Genomic DNA, 19223 nt, shown 5'->3' on the forward strand with positions numbered 1-19223 from the left:
CACCTGTAGTCCCAGCTACCCAGGAGGCTGAGGTGGGATGATCATCTAAGCCTGGGAGTTAAGGCTGCAATGAGCCGTGATTACGCCACTGCACTCCAGTCTGGATGACCAGAGTGAGACACTGTTTCAAAAAAAAAAATTAGCAAGTTAGAAAGTCAGCAAGTCAGCAAGTCAAATACAGCAATACATAAAAACAAGAATATGTCACAACCAAGTGGAATTTATTCTTGGAAGACAAGGCTGATTCAACATTTTAAAATCAGTCAGTGTAATTCACCATATTAATGTCTGAAGAAAAAAATGTTTGTACCAAAAGACACAGAAAAAGCACCTGACAAATTTCAACATAAATTCATGACAAAGAGTTTTTTGGTATAATTATGTCTCAAGGAATGTTTGGGACATAATTATGCTAAAAATTATTCATTGCTTATCTGAAATTCAAATTTAGCTAGATAGCATGTATAGATTATCTGGGAACTCTATAAGGTTCAAAATGATCTTACAGATTTAATAAATAACAATAAAAATATCAGCAGGATTTTTAAAAATATAAGCAGATTGATTCTAAAATATATATGAAAAGGCAAAAGACATAAAATAAACAAAACAATTTGAAAAAGAAGAATAGAGTTAGAGAGCTCACACTAACCAATTTTAAAACTTAGTCTAAAGTGAAGTATAATAATTAAGACACTGCAGTTTTGGTGAAACTATACACACACTGATCAGTGGAACAACATAGACAATCCAGGAATAGATCCACAAAAATATCAACTGATTTTTGGAAATAGATTTTTTATTGAGAGAAAATTGACATAACATAAAATACATCCTTTTAACCATTTTAAAGTACAAAATTGACAATTTTTGAAAGTGGTATTAAGGCAATTCAAAGGATAAAAGATAGTCTTTTCAACAAATGGAACAACTGGACATCCATATGCAAAAAAAGGAACTTTAACCTACGTATCAGAGTATAAGCTATAGAAAAATTAACCACAAATGGATCATACATCTAAATGTAAAACCAGAAACTATAACATGTTCATCTTAAAACATGGTATGTTTTTGATAATATGCTTAGATATGACATCAAAAGCCAATTCATAAAAGCAAAAAAAAAATAAAAAAGCTAAATTAGACTAAATCAAAATTAATTTTTTCTGCAAAAACATTGTTAAATGTTTAAGAATTAAAATATAAGCTATAAACTGGGATCAAATATTAGCAAATTGCACATCCAACACAGGATTTATATCAAGAATATGTAAATAATTTTCAAATCTCAATAATAAAAAAAATACAATTTAAAAAACAGGCAAAATATGTGAATGAACATTTCAACAAAGAAGCTATGCAGATGACAGATAAAAATATGAAAAGTTGCTCAAAATCATTAGCTGTTAGGGAAATGAAAATTAAGACCACAATATGGTACTAATCCGCCCCTGTTAGAATGACTACAATTAAAACACCACCCTCACCACCAGCACCAAATGAAAATACCAAGTACTAGTGAGGAAGCAGGGCAGCTGGAAGAAATGTCCACATTGCTGGTGGACATGCAAAATGGCAGACACTCTGAAAACTGTTTGGTCAGTTCTTATAGAGTTTAATATGTACTTACAAGGTAACCCTGCCATCCTACTCCTAGGTATTTGCTCCAGAGAAACAGAAAAACTTACACATGAATGTCTACAGCAGCTTTATTCATAATCACTCAAAACTGGAAATGCATTAAATGCCCCTCAATGAGTGAATGGCTAAACTGTAATGCATTCATTCAGTGAATCATACTCAGCAATAAAGAGGAACAAAGTATTGATATGATCAGTGACATGGATGAAGCTCAAAGACATTTTGCCAAGTTCCCAGTCTCAAAGGTTTCTGAAAAACACAAGTCTCAAAGGTTACCTATGGTACTCTGGCAAAGGTAACCCCACAGAGATGATGCACTAATCAGTCATTGCCAGAGGTTAAGTGTCGGAGACAGAGTTTCACTACAGACTGGTAACATGAGAGAATTTGGGGAGGCGGTGACGAAACTGTTCTGTATTGATTGGTGCTTGCACAGATCTATAGATATTAGAGCTCAGAGAACTGTACACACACACAAATTAATTTTACTCTTTGTAAATAAAAAGGTGATAAATAAAATGTATGGTCTTTGGATGCCTTTGGTAACAAAAAGTAAAAAGAGAAAAACAAAGTTTGGAACTGGGGCAGGCTCGTTGTTTTACAGTTGGAGAAACTTCAGCCAAAGAGTGAAAGTAACTTAATCAATGTCAAAAGAAGTAACAAGTAACTACAGGAGTAGATTTTCTTTCTGGAAATATTTCTCATCCCCATCCCTGACCCAAGCCCATTCTGGCAAGTTTAACTTAGTCTCTCTGTTTCTTTAGAGAATATCTAAATTCAGAGGTTCTGTGGAAGACACAGAATCATGTGCAAATTAAAACAAAAGAAATATAAATGCCATATATACAAATATGTTCATATACATATAAAAGTGATATGCTTTGGCTGTGTACCCACCCAAATCTCATATTGAATTCCCATGTGTTGTGGGAGGGACCCAGTGGGAGGTAATTGAATCATGAGGGCAGGTTTTCCCGATGCTGTTCTCATGAGAGTGAATAAGTCTCATGAGATCTGATGGCTATAAAATTGGGAGTTTCCTTGCACAAACACTCCTTTCTTTGCCTGCCGCCATCCACATAAGATGTGACTTGCTCCTCCTTGTCTTCCTCCATGATCGTGAGGCCTCCCCAGCCATGTGGAAGTCCATTAAACCTCTTTCTTTTGTAAATTGCCCAGTCTCAGGTATGTCTTTATCAGCAGTATGAAAACAGACCAATATAAAAAGATATCTGTATATCTGAGACTATTTTGCAGAGTGTGAAATTGGCATGAGCCCAGCTCCTGATGGGTAGACTTATGGCTGACTATGAGAAAATATGTCTGAAGGATATCCCAGATAGCAAAACAAACCAGCAAGCAAATAAACAGGATAGCCCTGGAGCTAGACCACCTGTCTATAAATCCAGGCTCTGCTATCTACTTGATGTGGGATGATCCTGTGGACATTGCTTAGTTTTTTACCACTTTATTTGCTTCATTTGTAAAAGGTATCCTAATTTAATGTATTACAAGGGATTAAAAAAAAAAAAATCTCACCAGCATCTATGGTATGCCAGTACTTTCTCATCATGGGTTACGTAAGATGCTAGTATGTGACAAAAACATGCATCTTAGAATTGGAGAAATATCATAATACCTATTCCATTTGGCTATTTTGATGATTAAAGAGTTGTTAAGGCTGAGATGCCAGGATCTGTGGCAAGATAGCTTGAGCCCAGGATTTCAAGACCAGCCTGAGAAATACGATGAGAGCCCATCTCTTTTAATTAACCAGGCATAGTGGTGTTGGTTCCAGCTACTCAAGAGGCTGAGGTGGGAGGATTATTGAAACCTGGGATGTCAAGGCTACAGTGAGCTGTGATTGCACCACTGCACTCCAGTCTGGGTGACAGAATGAGACTGTCTCAAAAAAAAAAAAAAAAAATCGTTAAGGCTGGGTGCAGTGACTCACGCCTGTAACCCCAGCACTTTGGGAGGCCAAAGCAGGCTGATCACCTGAGGTCAGGAGTTCGAGACCAGACCAGCCAACATGACAAAACCCTGTCTCTACTAAAAATACAAAAATTAGTTGGGTGTGGTGGCACGTGCCTGTAATCCCAGCTACTTGGGAGGCTGAGGCAGGAGAATCACTTGAACCTGGGAGGCAGAGGTTGCAGTGAGCCAAAATCATGCCATTGTACTCCAGCCTGGGCAAAAAGAGAGAAACTCCATCTCAAAAAAAAATTGTTAAAGATTAATTTCTGGCAAATAGTTCTCAATCAACAGTTGTTAGCTATTATCATTGTGGTTACTACTATCACTACTATTTTAAGAAATGAATAGCAAAACTTGTAATAAGTTCTAACATGCTTCTTACATTCTGCCCTCCTTCTGCATATCTTACCCACTTTGCTGTTGAATTTTCAAGCTCTGCAACCTGCAAACATGAATGTGTGGATGTCATCAGAAAAAAAAAAAAAAAAAAAAAAAGCAAGAGAAACATTGACCACTTCTCAGTTCTTGTTAGAGAAAACCACAATGACACGCTAAATGTTGTGACAGCAGGGTCAGATCTGGCATGTGCATGCTGGTTCTCACAGGATGAGTGAATCGGGGCAGGATTAGAGCAATGTTTACGTCAATCCTGCACTGAAGCACAGGCGACAAGGGCTGCGTCCGGGGTGATAAGAACATGGACCAACGCTGTGGCTCTAGGTCTGCCACTTGCCAACCCTGGCACCTCAGGCGTATGGTTCAAGGTCATTTCGGTCTCACTTTCCTTTCTGTGGAAACAAAGATAAATAACTACTCCTTTATTGCCCTGAGAGATACATACCTTAGGGTTCCAGTGGGTTAAATGGCTGGAAAACCATGGCTGCAAAGGGGAAATCACTGAGTCACACTGTTTCCCTGTATTTCATTTATATTATCTTTCGAGTTCTTTGAATCTCTCCATGCAGTTGTATATCTCACTGTAGGAAGCAGCAGTGTATAGGGAGATACTCAGATCTGGTCCTGGAACCAAATGTAGTGGGACGCTGGGCACAGGACAAATCCCTTTATGTGCCCTGACTCTTCATACCAAAACCTCATTATCCAGGCACCACGTTGTGGGGAAGGGGAAGCTGTCAGTCCTCGACCTAAAAGAATTAAGAATAAAAAAATTTGATAGGGACAGTGTATGTAATGGAAACTATTATTTCTTGAGAAGCAGTTGTGCCAGGTACTGTATTTACTGCTAATTATTGGTTACAATCCCCTATTGCATTTGAATAAACTAAGGCCCATTAAGAGGCAGGTAATTTTTCTAAGATCCTAGAGCTTCCGAGCTGGATTCCTCTTGCACACTTCACTGTGCTGTAAGGACAAGCACCCTATCCGAGCCATCTGCATTGCCCAGGTGACAGTGCTGGGGAACCTTTATGAGAACCATGGGACAGCTAAGCACTAGCTAATAATTCTTTCTTCCTTTCTCTTTTAACAAATGTTTATTGAAGCCTAGCAAGACCTCTAGACCCTAGAAATACCCCATGGAATCCAACACACAGTCCCTGATTCAGAAAGTTTGCACGGTAGTGGGAAAGGCCATGAATGAACCTGGGTTTCAGGGGACCTGAAGCCTAAACAATTTGGAGGGCTCTCTTTAGGAAAAGGAACACAAAATTAGAAGCTGGGACCTGGAGGGAGCACAGCAAATGAGCGGCCCTAAAGCTTAAGCCTTATTAGCACCACTATAATTCTGCTTTTTGGGAAACAAGCAAGTAGAACAGTGATGACAATAAAATGTACTGGGGGCTGATGGGAGATCAGGAGAGTCACTTAGAAGAAATCCCTTCTAAGGTGAGGCCCACAGGATGGGCCAGCGAGTCCTGGCAGAAGGAGTAACAGGGGCAGGACACAGGCAAGGAAGAGGAGCTGGCATGGTTTTCAGGAGTGAGGATAGCATCTTTTCTCCTTCCTTTCCTAGATCATGAGACATCTGGAATCGTCCCAAAGTGCAGAGCCTTGAGCTGCCACACCCTAGAGGTTAATAGGACCCTTTCCATGGCAGGGCTGCCACCTTTTCTCCAAGCTTCCTGGGACATCTCAGGTCCTAGAGAAAGCTCCCATATTTCATTCTAATGCTCCAAGAAGACCAACCTGTGGATTTGGGGTGGAGAGTTGTGTACATGTCTATTAGATCCGCTTGATCCAGATCTGGGTTCAAGTCCTGGATATCCTTGTTAATTTTCTATCTCGTTGATCTGTCTAATATTGACAGTGGAGTGTTAAAGTCTCCCACTATTATTGTGTGGGAATCTAAGTTTCTTTGTAGGTCATTAAAAACTTGCTTTATGTATCTGGGTGCTCCTGTTTTGGGTGCACAGATATTTAGGGATAGTTAGCTTTTCTTGTTGCATTAATCCTTTTACCATTATGTAATGCCCTTCTTTGTCTCTTTTGATCTTTGCTGGTTTAAAGTCTATTTTATCAGAGACTAGGATTGCAACCCCTGCTTTTTTTTTGCTCTCCATTTGCTTGGTAAATCTTCTTCCATCCCTTTATTTTGTGTCTATGTATGTCTTTGCAAATGAGATGCGTCTCCTGAATACAGCACACTGATGGGTCTTGACTTTTTATCCAATTTGCCAGTCTGTGTCTTTTGATTGGGGCATTTAGCCCATTTACATTTAAGGTTAATATTGTTATCTGTAAATTTGATCCTGCCATTTTGATATTAGCTGGTTGTTTTGCCCGTTAGTTGATGCAGTTTCTTCATTGTGTCAATGGTCTTTAACATTTGGTATGTTTTTGCAGTGGCTGGTACTGGTTGTTCCTTTCCATGTTTAGTGCTTCCTTCAGGAGCTCTTGTAAGGCAAGCCTGATGGTGATGAAATCTCTCAGGAATTGCTAAAATGCCAAAAACAATGGCAACAAAAGCCAAAATAGACAAATGGGATCTAATTAAACTCCAGAGCTTCTGCACAGCAAAAGAAACAATCATTAGAGTGAACCAGCAACCAACAGAATGGGAAAAATTTTTTGCAAGCTACCCATCTGACAAAGGACTAATATCCAGAATCTACAAAGAACTAAAACAAATTTACAAGAAAAAATGACGCCATCAAAAAGTAGGCAAAGGATATGAACAGACACTTTTCAAAAGAAGACATTTATGTAGCAAACAAACATATGAAAAAAATGCTCATCATCACTGATCATTAGAGAAATGCAAATCAAAACCACACTGAGATATCATCTCATACCAGTTAGAATGGTGATCAGTAAAAAGTTGGGAGACAACAGATGCTGGAGAGGATGTGGAGAAATAGGGACACTTTTACACTGTTGGTGGGAGTGTAAATTAGTTCAACCATTGTGGAAGACAACGTGGTGATTCCTCAAGGATCTAGAAATAGAAATATCATTTGACCCAGAAATCCCATTGCTGGGTATATACCCAAAGGATTATAAATCATTCTATTATAAAGACACATGCACGTGTATGTTCATTGCAGCACTGTTTACAATAGCAAAGACTTAGAACCAACCCAAATGCCCATCAATGACAGACTGGATAAAGAAAATGTGGTACATATGCACCATGGTATACTATGCAGCCATAAAATGGATGAGTTCATGTCCTTTGCAGGGACATGGATGAATCTGGAAACCATTATTCTCAGCAAACTGACACAAGAACAGAAAACCAAACACCGCACGTTCTCATTCATAAGTGGGTGCTGAACAATGAGAACATATAGACACAGGGAAGGGAGCATTACAAACTGGGGTCTGTTGGGGGGAGGTTGGGGAGGGATAGGAGGGGGTGGGGAGATTGGGGAGGGATAACATTGGGAAAAATACCTAATGTAGGTGACGCGGGGATGGAGGCAGCAAACCACCACGGCAAGTGTACACCTATGTAACGATCCTGCAAGATCTGCACGTGTACCCCAGAACTTAAAGTATAATTTAAAAAATAATATATATATATATATATATTTTAAAAAGCTCAACTTGGCATTTTTGGTCAGCTTACCTTTGCATTTGCAAGAACAAAATGAGCCAGAAAAGCTTCCTTTGTTAGAAGTTAACCCTCAGGTCTAACAGGCTCAGAGAAGAAGACAGGGGCTAGGCAGAGGGAGACAGCCGCTGGGAAAAGACTAACTGTAAGAAATTCTTCAGTGAGGTGAAAGCTAGAGTGACATCTAACCCAGGGTGGGGAAAGTTTGTGCCCCTCCGAAAGCATCCGGCAGGGTGTCTGAGTGGCTGTAAGCCCCCTTCAGGGCATGCGGGGTTTGTTTCCCTGTGTGCAGCACGGTGCCTCGCCTGTAGAATACTGATGCCAATGTATTCTCTTTACATCCGCAGCCCCTAGGCCAGGTCAGTGGCTGAGAGTACATGGGAGGCCCTGATGCCGGACCCTGGATCTCTGTGCAGCCCGCCAGCTGGAGCAGCTGCCTTTGCCTGGTGGGGCGTGGGGGCTTCCTTCGAGACGCAGATTCCAGGGAATTATAAAACACACCAGCTCATTTCACAGATAAAGTGGGAAAGGTTGGTCATGAGAGGGAAGCCTTGTCTAGGGGTCTGGAAAACCAGACTCTCCTCTGGGATCTAATGCACTTGAGTCTTTTACTTTCTCTAAGTCATAATAGCCTAATCTGTAAAATGGAAATAATACTTGCCTTGCACTGTGGTTGAGAAGAGGGGAATAAAGGAAGGATGGATATAAAAGCTCCCTAAAAAGTTCAAAGTACTGACCATTATTATCTCTGAAACCTGCACCGGGTGACTCATGCATCAGCCTTTGCCGCTTCGCAGCATGGAGGACCCTGACCACGTTTCATCTGTGGGTTGGGAATGGACCTCCTCCCGCCCTCCAGGAAACAGTAGAGGATGGCTCCCACCACGCCACAACTCACACCAGAGATGAGGGCAACCTGGCATTTTAATGGGCAGAGGGAGAGGAGCTGGAAGAGAATGTCCTCTCTAGACACACAGCTCAGTGCATGGCCTCCTCTTCATCACACTTCATCATGCTCATCTTGGCCCACACCTGCACTTGTGTCTCTTTCACTTGCACCACAGAGTCCTTAGAGTCTTTTTGATAAGAAAGACGGGGAAAGGGAGAGGAAGAAAGAGAGGGGTTCAAATCTGCACTGAGGGTTAACCCAAACACATCATCCTAATCTCCAGCAAAGGACCAAAGGACCTACGGGGTGACATTGCTCACTGCTCATCAAAAAGCCAGGCTCTCTTCTTCCTCCTGGGCACACTACAGCGCCATGCTTCCCAGCCTCCCTGGAATTAGATGTGATCACGTGACTAAGTCCTAGCCAATGGGATGTGAGTGACCTGGCCCATAAAACTCCCCCCACCAGACTTGCTCCCCAGCAATCTGTTCTCTTTCTGAATGGCTCTAGTGGTGACAACCTTCAGGGTGACTGTGGAAGCCTGAGGACAGAGTCACCCGGTTGATCCACTGACCTACCCAATACTCTTACACGAGCGTGAAGAAAATGACTACTGCGTTTGAGCTTTTATACATTTGGGGATCTATGTGTTAGAGCAGTTAGCCTACCCTAATTCATACAGATCACGATAGCCCGTGGGTTTTGTCACTTTCAGGAAGCCCATGTGATCTCTGCCTCTTTCTACCGTCTTCATCTCTACCAAATGCTACCTTATGTTGCCATTTAATCATTTTATGGGACTAGTAACTAAAAATTAAACAAGGGGCTCACATATTTCTTTTCATTTCTATGCCATGCCTAGCAAAGTGCTGGCCCCAAAGAGATGCTTAATAGTCCTTGAATTAAATCTTATGTTCACCCCTCTGTGTATTTAGTAGGAAGTTTCTCCACCAGGAATGTCCATTTTTTTTCTCTACCTCTGAACTTCTAGCACCTTGTCCATGCTCATTTTCCACCTCTCTTCTTCCACAGGGACTTTCCTTACCACTTTAGGCCTCAGTGATCTATCTTTCCTTCCTTCAAAGTCACAGCATCTTATGGTCATTCGCCTGATGATTCATCAAGATAACTTTTATGTTATTGTGTTAACAGTGTGACTATAACGTAACTAATACATAACATACATGTAAATATAACATAACAGTTAACTATAGTTATATTTACATGTATGTTATGTATTAGTTACATTATATATATAACATAGCACTAGTTATATATATATATAACATAGCACTAGTTACAGTTGCATTATAAATATAACACTAGTTATGTTATATGTAATGTAACTGCCTGGGGCTTTCGTTTCCAGGCCCCCTCCCAACCCTTGCCATATTCAGCCTCTGGGCCTCCCTGTCTCCCTAGCACCCCCTGACTCTCTCCTCGGCCTCTCGTGTTAGCGTGCCACTTCACCTGAAGCTTGGGACTGTCCTGTGAAAGCCCGATACAGCAGCCCTAGGCTCCCTGGGCCAACGCCTGGGGTTCTAGCCCCCACCAGGAGCACACCTGGAGCTCCAGAGCCAGGCATGGCTCCTGTCGTATATAAATATAACATAAGTAATTCTGCAGTGTAACTATAACATAACGATGCATTTAAAGATAGGCAAGGGAAGAGGAGAGAAAACGCCAAGGAAACTGACGAGGACACACCAAGCAAGTAGGAAGAAAACTGGAGAGCTCAGAAGTCCTTGAACTAGGAGAAGGGAGCATTTCAAGGCGAGAGGGGAGACCGCATCATTTGCTGCAAAGAAAGTGGTAGAGACCACACAAATGAGTTTTGGCAGCATGGAAATGAGAGACGTTTCAATGAGCCCAAGGATGTGGGCTGAGGAGGGAGTGGGTAGGAAGAAAATGGAGACTGAAAACACATAACACTTAAGAAAGGATGGAGACAAGAGGGTTGAGTGGAAGCTGGGCAGAAGTGTGAGGTGAGGAAGGGTTCAAATGTCTCTAAAAGGACTGAGACTTACTGGAGGAAAATAACTGGTAGAGGGAACCAGGGTGGAGAAGAGAAGTGAGGGGTGATCCACAGAGCAGAGCCCTGGGGAAGCAGGGCTGGGTGGTGCAGCCAGGAGACAGGTGGATGCCAGAGCCCAGCGACCTGCTTCCATGATACCTGGTGGGATGGAGAAATGACATTCTTTCTTCCTTCCTAAGCCGTGGTCAGGCTTAGGGGAAAATCCAGCTGATGGCTTCTGTGTCTTTCAGAAAAGAAAGCCCAGCTGTGTGCTGGGATGAAGAGAAGCAACCTCTGTGCAGGCCCTGACCCGCTCCCACGCCCAGCTCCTCCCATCCTGGACGTGATGCCTGCAGTGGGGAGGCATGGCCCCTTCCCACCACCTTCACCTCGGATTTAGAAAAACGCAGGGGTGGTCTCTACGGTCTGTCTGGAGACCCTTAGAATACCTTTACCTTCAAGTGCTAGCTTCCTCAAAACCTAGACCCCAAATCCTTTATCTCTGTTTTTCCTGAACCCAGCTTGGATTTAACTCAAATAGATGACCTGTTGTTCTAATGTAGCGATAAGAACAGAATTCTTCACCTTGAGAAGCTAAGTTGCTTTAAAAAAAAAAAAAAAAAAAGTTGAGGGCACAGTTTTGGCATACAGCCAGTGACTGCATTTGTCCCCTGCCTGTGAGGGGCATGGGGATAATGGCATGGGCCCACGCCGTGTGGGCTTCCTCTTGGCTTATCCTCCCAGCTCCCTGTTCTTGTCCTCGTGACCACGTACCGCGTGCGGGACACTTCCATAGACTGTGAACGGGTATTAGTCCATGCAGCCACAGAGCGGGCATAGCCTCTTACTATCTCCACCTAAGAGCCAGGGAAGCTTCCAGAGCGCAGGTCACCTAAGTCACACAGCTTGAATTAGAGTGGACAAGGAGCCGCCTTTCCACCGTGCTGCCCTCTGCCCCTAGGCCGAATGGCCCCCTCTACGCCTGTGCCCTTCTTCCCCTCCCCCCCCCCCCGCCCTCTTCTGCACCGGGGCCTTAGGAATTCGCCTGGGACTGTGGCTCCCCTCGCACTCCCTCCCCCCACGAGTTGCTTTCTGTCCTCTTGGCTCCGGGCCTAACGCCGCTCCTTCCATCCTTAGCCTTGAAGTCTCTTGGGGCGCAGAGGAGAGGGGCTGCCGCCTGCCCCCCACCCCTCGACCTTCGTCCCCCGCTAAGCCAGGATGGCAGGCGCACGCGCCGGACCCCTTTTTAGACCCAAGACTCCCCTTGCCTCTCCATCCGGAGCCGGCTGGGGTTGGGGCGACCTGAGGGACCGGGTAGCCGACGACAGAGAAACAAGACAGGGCAGGACGTGGGAGGGTCGCTTCCCCCAGGCTCGGTCCGCAGGGCAGGGAGCGGAGACAGAGGAGGCGGCGAGAGCCTCGAGAGCCACTGGGGTGAGCGTGCTCGGGTCCACCAGAGGGCGCTGTCGGCCCGCGGAGCGCGGAGCGAGCGCCCGGCGGCTTCGTTGCTGCAGGCCGGGGCCTGGGTGGCGGAGGAGAGAGCCGCTCATCCTCAAGGCGCTCATTTGGGCAAGGAAGGGGGAGACCCGCAGGAAGACGGCTTGACGCTCTGATTTCAGAATTCGTGTATAGAGCAGGAAGTTGCACTTACCCTGCCACGAGGAGGACCAGCTACTTGAAGTACAAGATGAGTCACTCTGGGTCTCCACATTTAAAGACTTGTAGGGAAGTGGCAGGTTCGAAGACAGGTACCAAACGGCTGTGCTGCACTGCAGTAGGGAGAGGCAGGAACGCCGCGGAGACGTGGGGATGAAGCAGCAGGCGAGTTCAGGGAGGAGTTACAGCTTCAGCTAGGGGAGGAGGCCGCGGCCCGGCGGAGTTGCGCGGTCAAGTGGGCGACTCGCCTCGCCCCAGCACGTGTGTCGCAACAGAACGCGTGGACTGAAGCAGTCCTGGTTATACATTCTATTACACCTAAATGCTTCTCAGTGACAAAAGGCGATATTCCTTGCGCGGTAGCCCCAGCTTGTTGATCTGAAAGGTAAATTAGAATTAGAAATGGAGCACCAAATACCCAGAATGTGCTCGAGATATGTAACCTAGTCTGAACAATCAGATCAGTCATTCGGCTAACTGGTAAAACAGCCACAGGGGCAGCCTGGGAGGCAGCGGTTAGGCTTGGTTACAGGTAGGTCAAACCACGCCCCGAAAATTACCTCCACACTTCTATTGGTGCTGGGAGAAGAGAGGCAAAAACAAAGAGGTTGAGGAACAACAAAGTCTTTCAGTCTTTTTGTTTTAAAGACTCTTATTACCGAACAACTTAAGCGAGAATTCTATCAATATCATAGTTCCCTTGAGAATTATTATATTATAGTATAGATTATTATTGAATTACTATAATGCACTGTGCTGAAGCTCGTTTAATTTGGAGCCAATAAATTAAAACAAATCTAGACCTTGAGTTTATAAAAATGGAATTTTTATAAAATTTCCAAGGAATTAAAATGTAATTGACAGTATCATTAAATGGTGCTGCACTGGTTCCAGCATGGCAATGTAGAAAGAACTGTCAATGTTTAAGGTCTAAGATTTGGGTCTAGACCTCTAATCAGTGCTTTGGGGTTTCCCCTGCCCTTTTTTTTTTTTTTTTTTTTTTTTTTTTTGGCAAGTCAGTTAATTTCTCTAGGTCTCAGTTTCCTTACTTAATAACAATAAAGAATATAGGCTGGGCAGTGTCTTGTGCCTGTAATCTCAGCACTTTGTGAGGCCAAGACAGATGGATCACTTGAGGTCAGGAGTTTGAGACCAGCCTGGCCAATATGGTGAAACCCTCTCTGTACTAAAAATATATATATATATACACACACACACACACACACACACACATATATACACACACACACATATATATACATACATATATATATGTGTATATATATATATATATATATATATATATATATATATAAATTAGCTGGGTGTCGTGGTGTGTGCCTGTAGTCTCAGCTATTCAGGAGGCTAAGGCAGGAGAACTGCTTGAATCTGGGTGGTTGGTTGAGGTTGCAGTGAGACGAGATTTTTTTGCCACTAGACTCCAGCCTGGGTAACAAAGCAAGACTCCATCTCCAAAAAAGAAAAAAACGAATATAAACCAGGGGATCTCTCAAATCCCCCAGAGTATAACAAATAAGTCTTCTCAGTTCTGTTGGGCCCAAATGCCTGCTTTGTGCCACCTTGGTTCTGAAGTGGCCTGAGGGACCTGCACATCCCATGAGGTGTGAAGCATATGAGGGCAAAGGGAAAGGAGCCTGGATGGCTACTGGTTCTGATACTAGGCAGGATTCTCCATGTCATCTGGAGTCTTCTGTACACAGTGACCCAGAGCAAAGGGGAGAGAGGATGGTCAAGCAGTCTGACTCTTACTGTGATGATCACCACTTTAAGTTCCTACAGTGCTTTCTGAGTGGGCGGATTGTCATTTATTGTCTGCTACCTCGAATTACCTTTCTGCACCTGTCATTTGAGAATAGTGTCTATGGCAGTCTTTAGTGCTAGTCACCAAACATCCCATGCTCCTTGCTGGTACAGATGGTAGAACTTCCCATATCCTGTGGCTGGGGAAGGCGAGATCATGAGATTAGTTCTAGCTAACAACTAGTGAGCAGAAGTGATGTTTAGCACTTCCAGGTGGATTTTTGGGGTGGGGTGGGCAGGTGGGGGACAGGGTCTGGCTCTATTGCCAAGGCTGAAGTGCAGTGGCACAGGTCTTGGCTCACTGCAGCCTTCTCAAGCAATTCTCCCACCTCAGCCTCCCAGGTAGCAGGGACTACAGGCACCCGCCACCAGGCTCAGCTATTTAAAAAATATATATAATTTTATAGAGATGAGGTTTCTCTATCCAGGCTGGTCTCAAACTCCTGGGCTCAAGTGATCATCCCTCCAGGGCTTCCCAAAATGCTGGGATTATAGGCATGAGCCTCCAGGTGGACTATTTAATTGCCTGGGTAACACATCCTTTAATTTAATTGCCTCCAGACATCGCTTTGCTCTCTGCCCATGACCAGCTATATTCCAGATGGTGGCTTTTTAGTCAGCCTGGATCCAGCAGTGAGAATGACGCTGATGTGAAGCAGAGCTCCCAGCCAACCTGCCATGGACTTAAGAGCATGCATGAGAAGAAAGCTTTGTTCTTTCAAGGGGAGTGCTTGTTACAGCAGCATGACCTAGCCAATTCTGACTAATAAAGGGCCACTGTATGTTGTCATTTTTTGTTTCCCCAGTGCTCCAAGTGACATGATGCTTACTACAGACTGTTAAATGAAGGACTGACTGAATTGATCTGCCCATCTCCCCAGCTAGAGTAGGGATTATCCGTATATCTATTTATCCTTCCTGGAGCGCCTGCCCTAGTATCTTGTATACAGCAGGTGCTTAGTAAAGACCCTTGGATTGATAAATGTCCTTAAAAGTCCAAGACAGAAGCCAGGCATGGTGGCTCACACTTGTAATCCCAGCACTTTTGGAGGCCGACACAGGAGGATCACTGGAGCCCAGGAGTTCAAGACCAGCTTGGGCAACATAGTGAGACCCCCATCTCTACAAAAGCAGTAATAAAAATTTAGCTGGGCATGGTGGCACATGCCTGTAGTCCCAGCCACTCAGGAGGCTGAAGTGAGAGAATTGCTTGAGCCCGAGAGGTCAAGGCTGCAGTGAACTGTGATTATGTCACTGTGCTCCAGCCTGGGTTACAGAGTGAGACTCTGTCTCCAAAAAGAAAAAAAAAAAGTCCCAAGATACGACCCAAAAATGTGACGCCATTCTCCATATGGCATCCTAGTGAGTGGGGCTCAGAGTCACAGGCCCTGAGGAAGAGGGGCACCAGGCCATCTCCTCCTGTATCCATCAAGCTCAATGGGGCTGCCTCTGATCCCTCCACCTCTTTGCAGGTATTAAGTGAAACTTCTAACAGTTCACTATTAAGTCACTGCAACAGAGTTCAGAGCAGAGATGGGGCCAAAATCAGAAGACATGGCAGGCCAGACAGAGGCCTGCAACAGGGCAGAGTTGGAAGTGGGGCTCAGGGTCGGGTAGGGGCTAGGCTGAGGCGAGGCCAGCAGAGCTCTGGAAGGTTTCTGTGTCATTGGACTGCTGCATGTTCCATCCCATGGCCCAGGTGGTTGGATTCTGTTCAGCAGAGCATGTGTGGAATGTCCGATACACCCTGACCAGGCAGACCTTTGCAGAAACCCATTAACATTCTATAAATGGCAACAACCAGCACAGCAACAGGGACATGAATATTAACATGCTAGTCTACGGTTCTGGCTCCCCCTTCCCTGCTTCCTCCAGCTGATCTAAACAATAGCCACAGACAGTTTCAATGTTGATTATACAGAGTATAAATCACCTTTAGACTTGGATCTTCTCTCTCTCTCATACCCTGTTTTGAGGTGAGCCTTCTGGAGGAAAATTACAGAAGAGAAAATTATTTGTCCATCTCAAAACTGCTTTTATAAAATATTAACTCTAGTTATGCTGCTTGGCCGCTGGAACGTTCTATGTCTCTCCAGGAAAAGGTTCAGACTCATCTGCAGGCCCTACGAGGCCTGCACTATCAGGTTCCTACTTACTTCATCTTCTGTTACTACCTGCCACAAGCAGGGCACACCTGTCTGCTTCCCTGAATAGCCAGGGCTTTCCCACCTGTACACGTTATACTCTTAGCACCCAGTGCCTTTTCTTTTCCTCTTTGCTGCTAGAAGAACTCCTATTGGAAAGCCTAGACTTGGCTCAAAGGATTCTGCAGGTTGATGCCTTTCCAAGCTCCCCAGGCAAAGGGGTGATCCTTCTTCAGTGCCACTCCCAACCTTAGATCTACTGCAATGCTGATCACACTGCCCTGGGCACACCTGCTGTTCTGTTCTTTCCTCATAAGCCTTAATTTTGAAAGGAGAAAGGGTCCATTTTGGTCATCTTCGTTGAATTCTTATACCATTTTCTTCCTTCTCGTAAGGATTATGAATGATTTGGCCATAGTTGGAAGCCAAAGGACATTTTACTCAATGTATATGCTAACCACGGTTTTACCCTTTGGCACTGGAGATGGCGGCCGAGGAAAGGATGAAGCCAGCAATAATTTCTGATTGGAATTTTACCTTCTAAGCCCCCTCTTTGGGCTTTTCTTTTCAGATGAAACCTGGAGCATGGGGTTATTTTAGACCTGCCTCTCCAGAAAAATTTAAAGGTTTTCCCTCAGAGAAGCTCACATCTGGCATCTCTATGATGCCCCTGGGGAATACATATTTTCATTTGGCCATGTTTGAGAGTAGGAAGGCAAGAGATTTATTTAGAAATAAGGAGATAATAAGGTACCAGCGTTCTCCCCTTTTTGTGTAAACATTAACCCAGTACAAAACTCGTATTTTGTTTGACAAAGTCTTTTATTACCACTGCTCTGAAAGAGTTGCTGTAATGGAAAGGACACAGGCATTGGTCGCCTCTGAGAATTGCAGCCTGGTAATTTACACGGAGTAAGTCAGCTGGGAGGCAGAGGCTGCCTTCCTATAGCTTCACCCAGGATGCCAGGAAATGATGCTGGAAGTTTGTAGGTTATTTAAGATAGTCACTGAGATGGTAACAGACCCTATTTAATATATTTGGGGGCTTGGCATGGTGGCTCACGCCTATAATACCAGCACTTTGGGATGCTGAGGCAGGCGGATCACTTGAGCCCAGGAATTTGAGACCAGTCTAGGCAACATGGCAAAACCCTGTCTCTACGAAATGAACAACCACAAAAAAAATTAGCTTGGTGTGGTGGCACCTACCGATAGTCCCAGCTACTTGGGAGGCTGAGAGGTCAGAGGATGGCTTGAGCCTTGGAGGTCAAGATTAAAGTGGGCTGTGATTGTGCCACTGCACTCCCAGCCTGGGCAACAGAATGAGACCTTGTCTCAAATAAATAAATAAATAAATAAATAAATAAATAACAAAACCACATATACACTATATATTTTTTCAGGGTCTTGTCTGGGAAGGGGAGAGTGAGGATATGATATGCAAAAAGTTCAAGTTCAGTGTGTCATTAATGCTAAACTTATTTCCTATTTAACATACTAAAGAGGAGTGACTTAGGTCAATGTTTTCCAAGCCCATGTATTTCTGCTTGCATATGAGACAGGACCCACCCAAAGCAAGCAGTGAGAAGGTATGAAGCACCAATTAGTCAAAGATCCCTAACCCCATGAAATCCTTGACTTTCTAGACTTCCCAAAAGGATCAGGACTAGGGTGAGATGAGTGAAGCACTCGGCTCAGGTATAAAATTTAAGGGGTGCCAATAAACTCAGTAATATAAGTATCTTAGTGCATAAAAGTATCTTAATTAATATTAAATAGTTTTAAGATATTGTGTCCATTCTGGAATCTCACACTTCTTTTTATTTTTTAAAAATTGTATTAAAATCTTTATCTTGATTATGTTTATTGTATCCTTTACATTTGGCCTCTGAAAAGTATCCCATTCATCTCACTTTGGTGCTGGCTCTGCTTCCCAAATGCATTTTCAGAAGATCAAGCCCTTTTTGCCACTGCCTTCCATCACATGCGCTGGGAGCGGGGAAAGGGGCTTCATGAGAATTGCAGGATGGAAGGAAGAAGCAAAAGGGAAAAAAGTAATAATCAAAGAAATGAAAATTAAACAGTAATGAGAAGCCGCTTCTTGTGCTTTGTCAGACATAAAAATTTTAAGACATCATACCTCCAGCTGGGGGAGTGGCAGGGTAAGACAACCATTGAAGTCCTGGCTCTTTACATGGGAGCTACCTAGACCGCACGGAGGACCGAATCTTAACACCATCTCTATCCAGCTGCCCCATTCAGCAGGGCAGGCTGCGAGAAATTACTGTATTAGGAAGCTCCAGAGCAACTGCCTGTCCTTAGGAGATGGCCGTGGGGCTTTTCTGATCATTTTGGGGACCTGTTTGCTGCACTGCATGTCCTGTTTTTCTAGGGGACTGCCTCCTTCCTCGCCTTTAAACCTTTTTAAGCTTTTAAGCCGCAGGCAATGATAACCTTTATCTACTGAGGAAAAAGTGATTGGGAGGCCCGTTTTAAATTTTGGTTTACACAAACCAGACCCGCCAGATGAACACTCAGCTTACCACAATACCTACAAATTCCCAGACTTGACTTGGCACACGGGCGAGGGCGGAGGTTTTCTTTCCCCACTTGCATAAGCCCCAGCTCCCCGGCTGCAGAGCCGACCTCTTCCCCGCGCCGTCTTCGCGGGGGCCCCAGCTGGGTAGTGCCCCGTGGCCCCGCGCTCCCGGCCCTTCCCTGCCAGCTTCCCAGTCCCCGGCGCGGGGCAGTCCCTCGCCGGCCGCCGGCCCGGTCCCCGCTCCCCGCCGAAGAAATTCTTCCCCAGCAGCCCAGGGCTCGCCTCACGTGACCAGCCGCGGCGGCGGCTTCCAGCGAGAGTTTAAAGGTTACGGAGGAAATTAGCATGGACGCAGCCGCTAGCCCCCCGGAGGGCGCGCCCCATTTCCCCGTAGCCCGGACTGCAGCTGCCAGCGCGCTGATCGGAGGCGAAGTCCCCCAAAAGGGCACCGACAAGGTCCAGCGTAAATAGGAACAGTCACTTTGCAAAAAAAAAAAAAAAAAAAAAAAAAAAAATAGACCACAAACCAA

The 19223-nt window shown here is 44.6% G+C and overlaps 1 long non-coding RNA gene across 2 annotated transcripts; it reads right to left on the reverse strand.

Annotated features, from left to right (window-relative positions):
* Window positions 1-1220: 1220 nt before the first annotated feature.
* LOC141584048 (uncharacterized) lies at window positions 1221-19189 on the reverse strand. Of its 2 annotated transcripts, XR_012516961.1 has the most exons (4): window positions 15944-19189; window positions 12185-12567; window positions 5764-6513; window positions 1221-4763 (listed from the first exon to the last, which is right to left on the reverse strand). It is a non-coding gene; the product is annotated as an uncharacterized LOC141584048 (long non-coding RNA). The 2 variants fall into 2 exon arrangements; XR_012516962.1 differs by lacking the exon at window positions 5764-6513.
* Between the last annotated feature and the right edge of the window lie 34 nt (window positions 19190-19223).

The sequence above is a fragment of the Saimiri boliviensis genome, chromosome 1, assembly GCF_048565385.1.
Source record: "Saimiri boliviensis isolate mSaiBol1 chromosome 1, mSaiBol1.pri, whole genome shotgun sequence".
Lineage (NCBI taxonomy): Eukaryota > Metazoa > Chordata > Mammalia > Primates > Cebidae > Saimiri > Saimiri boliviensis.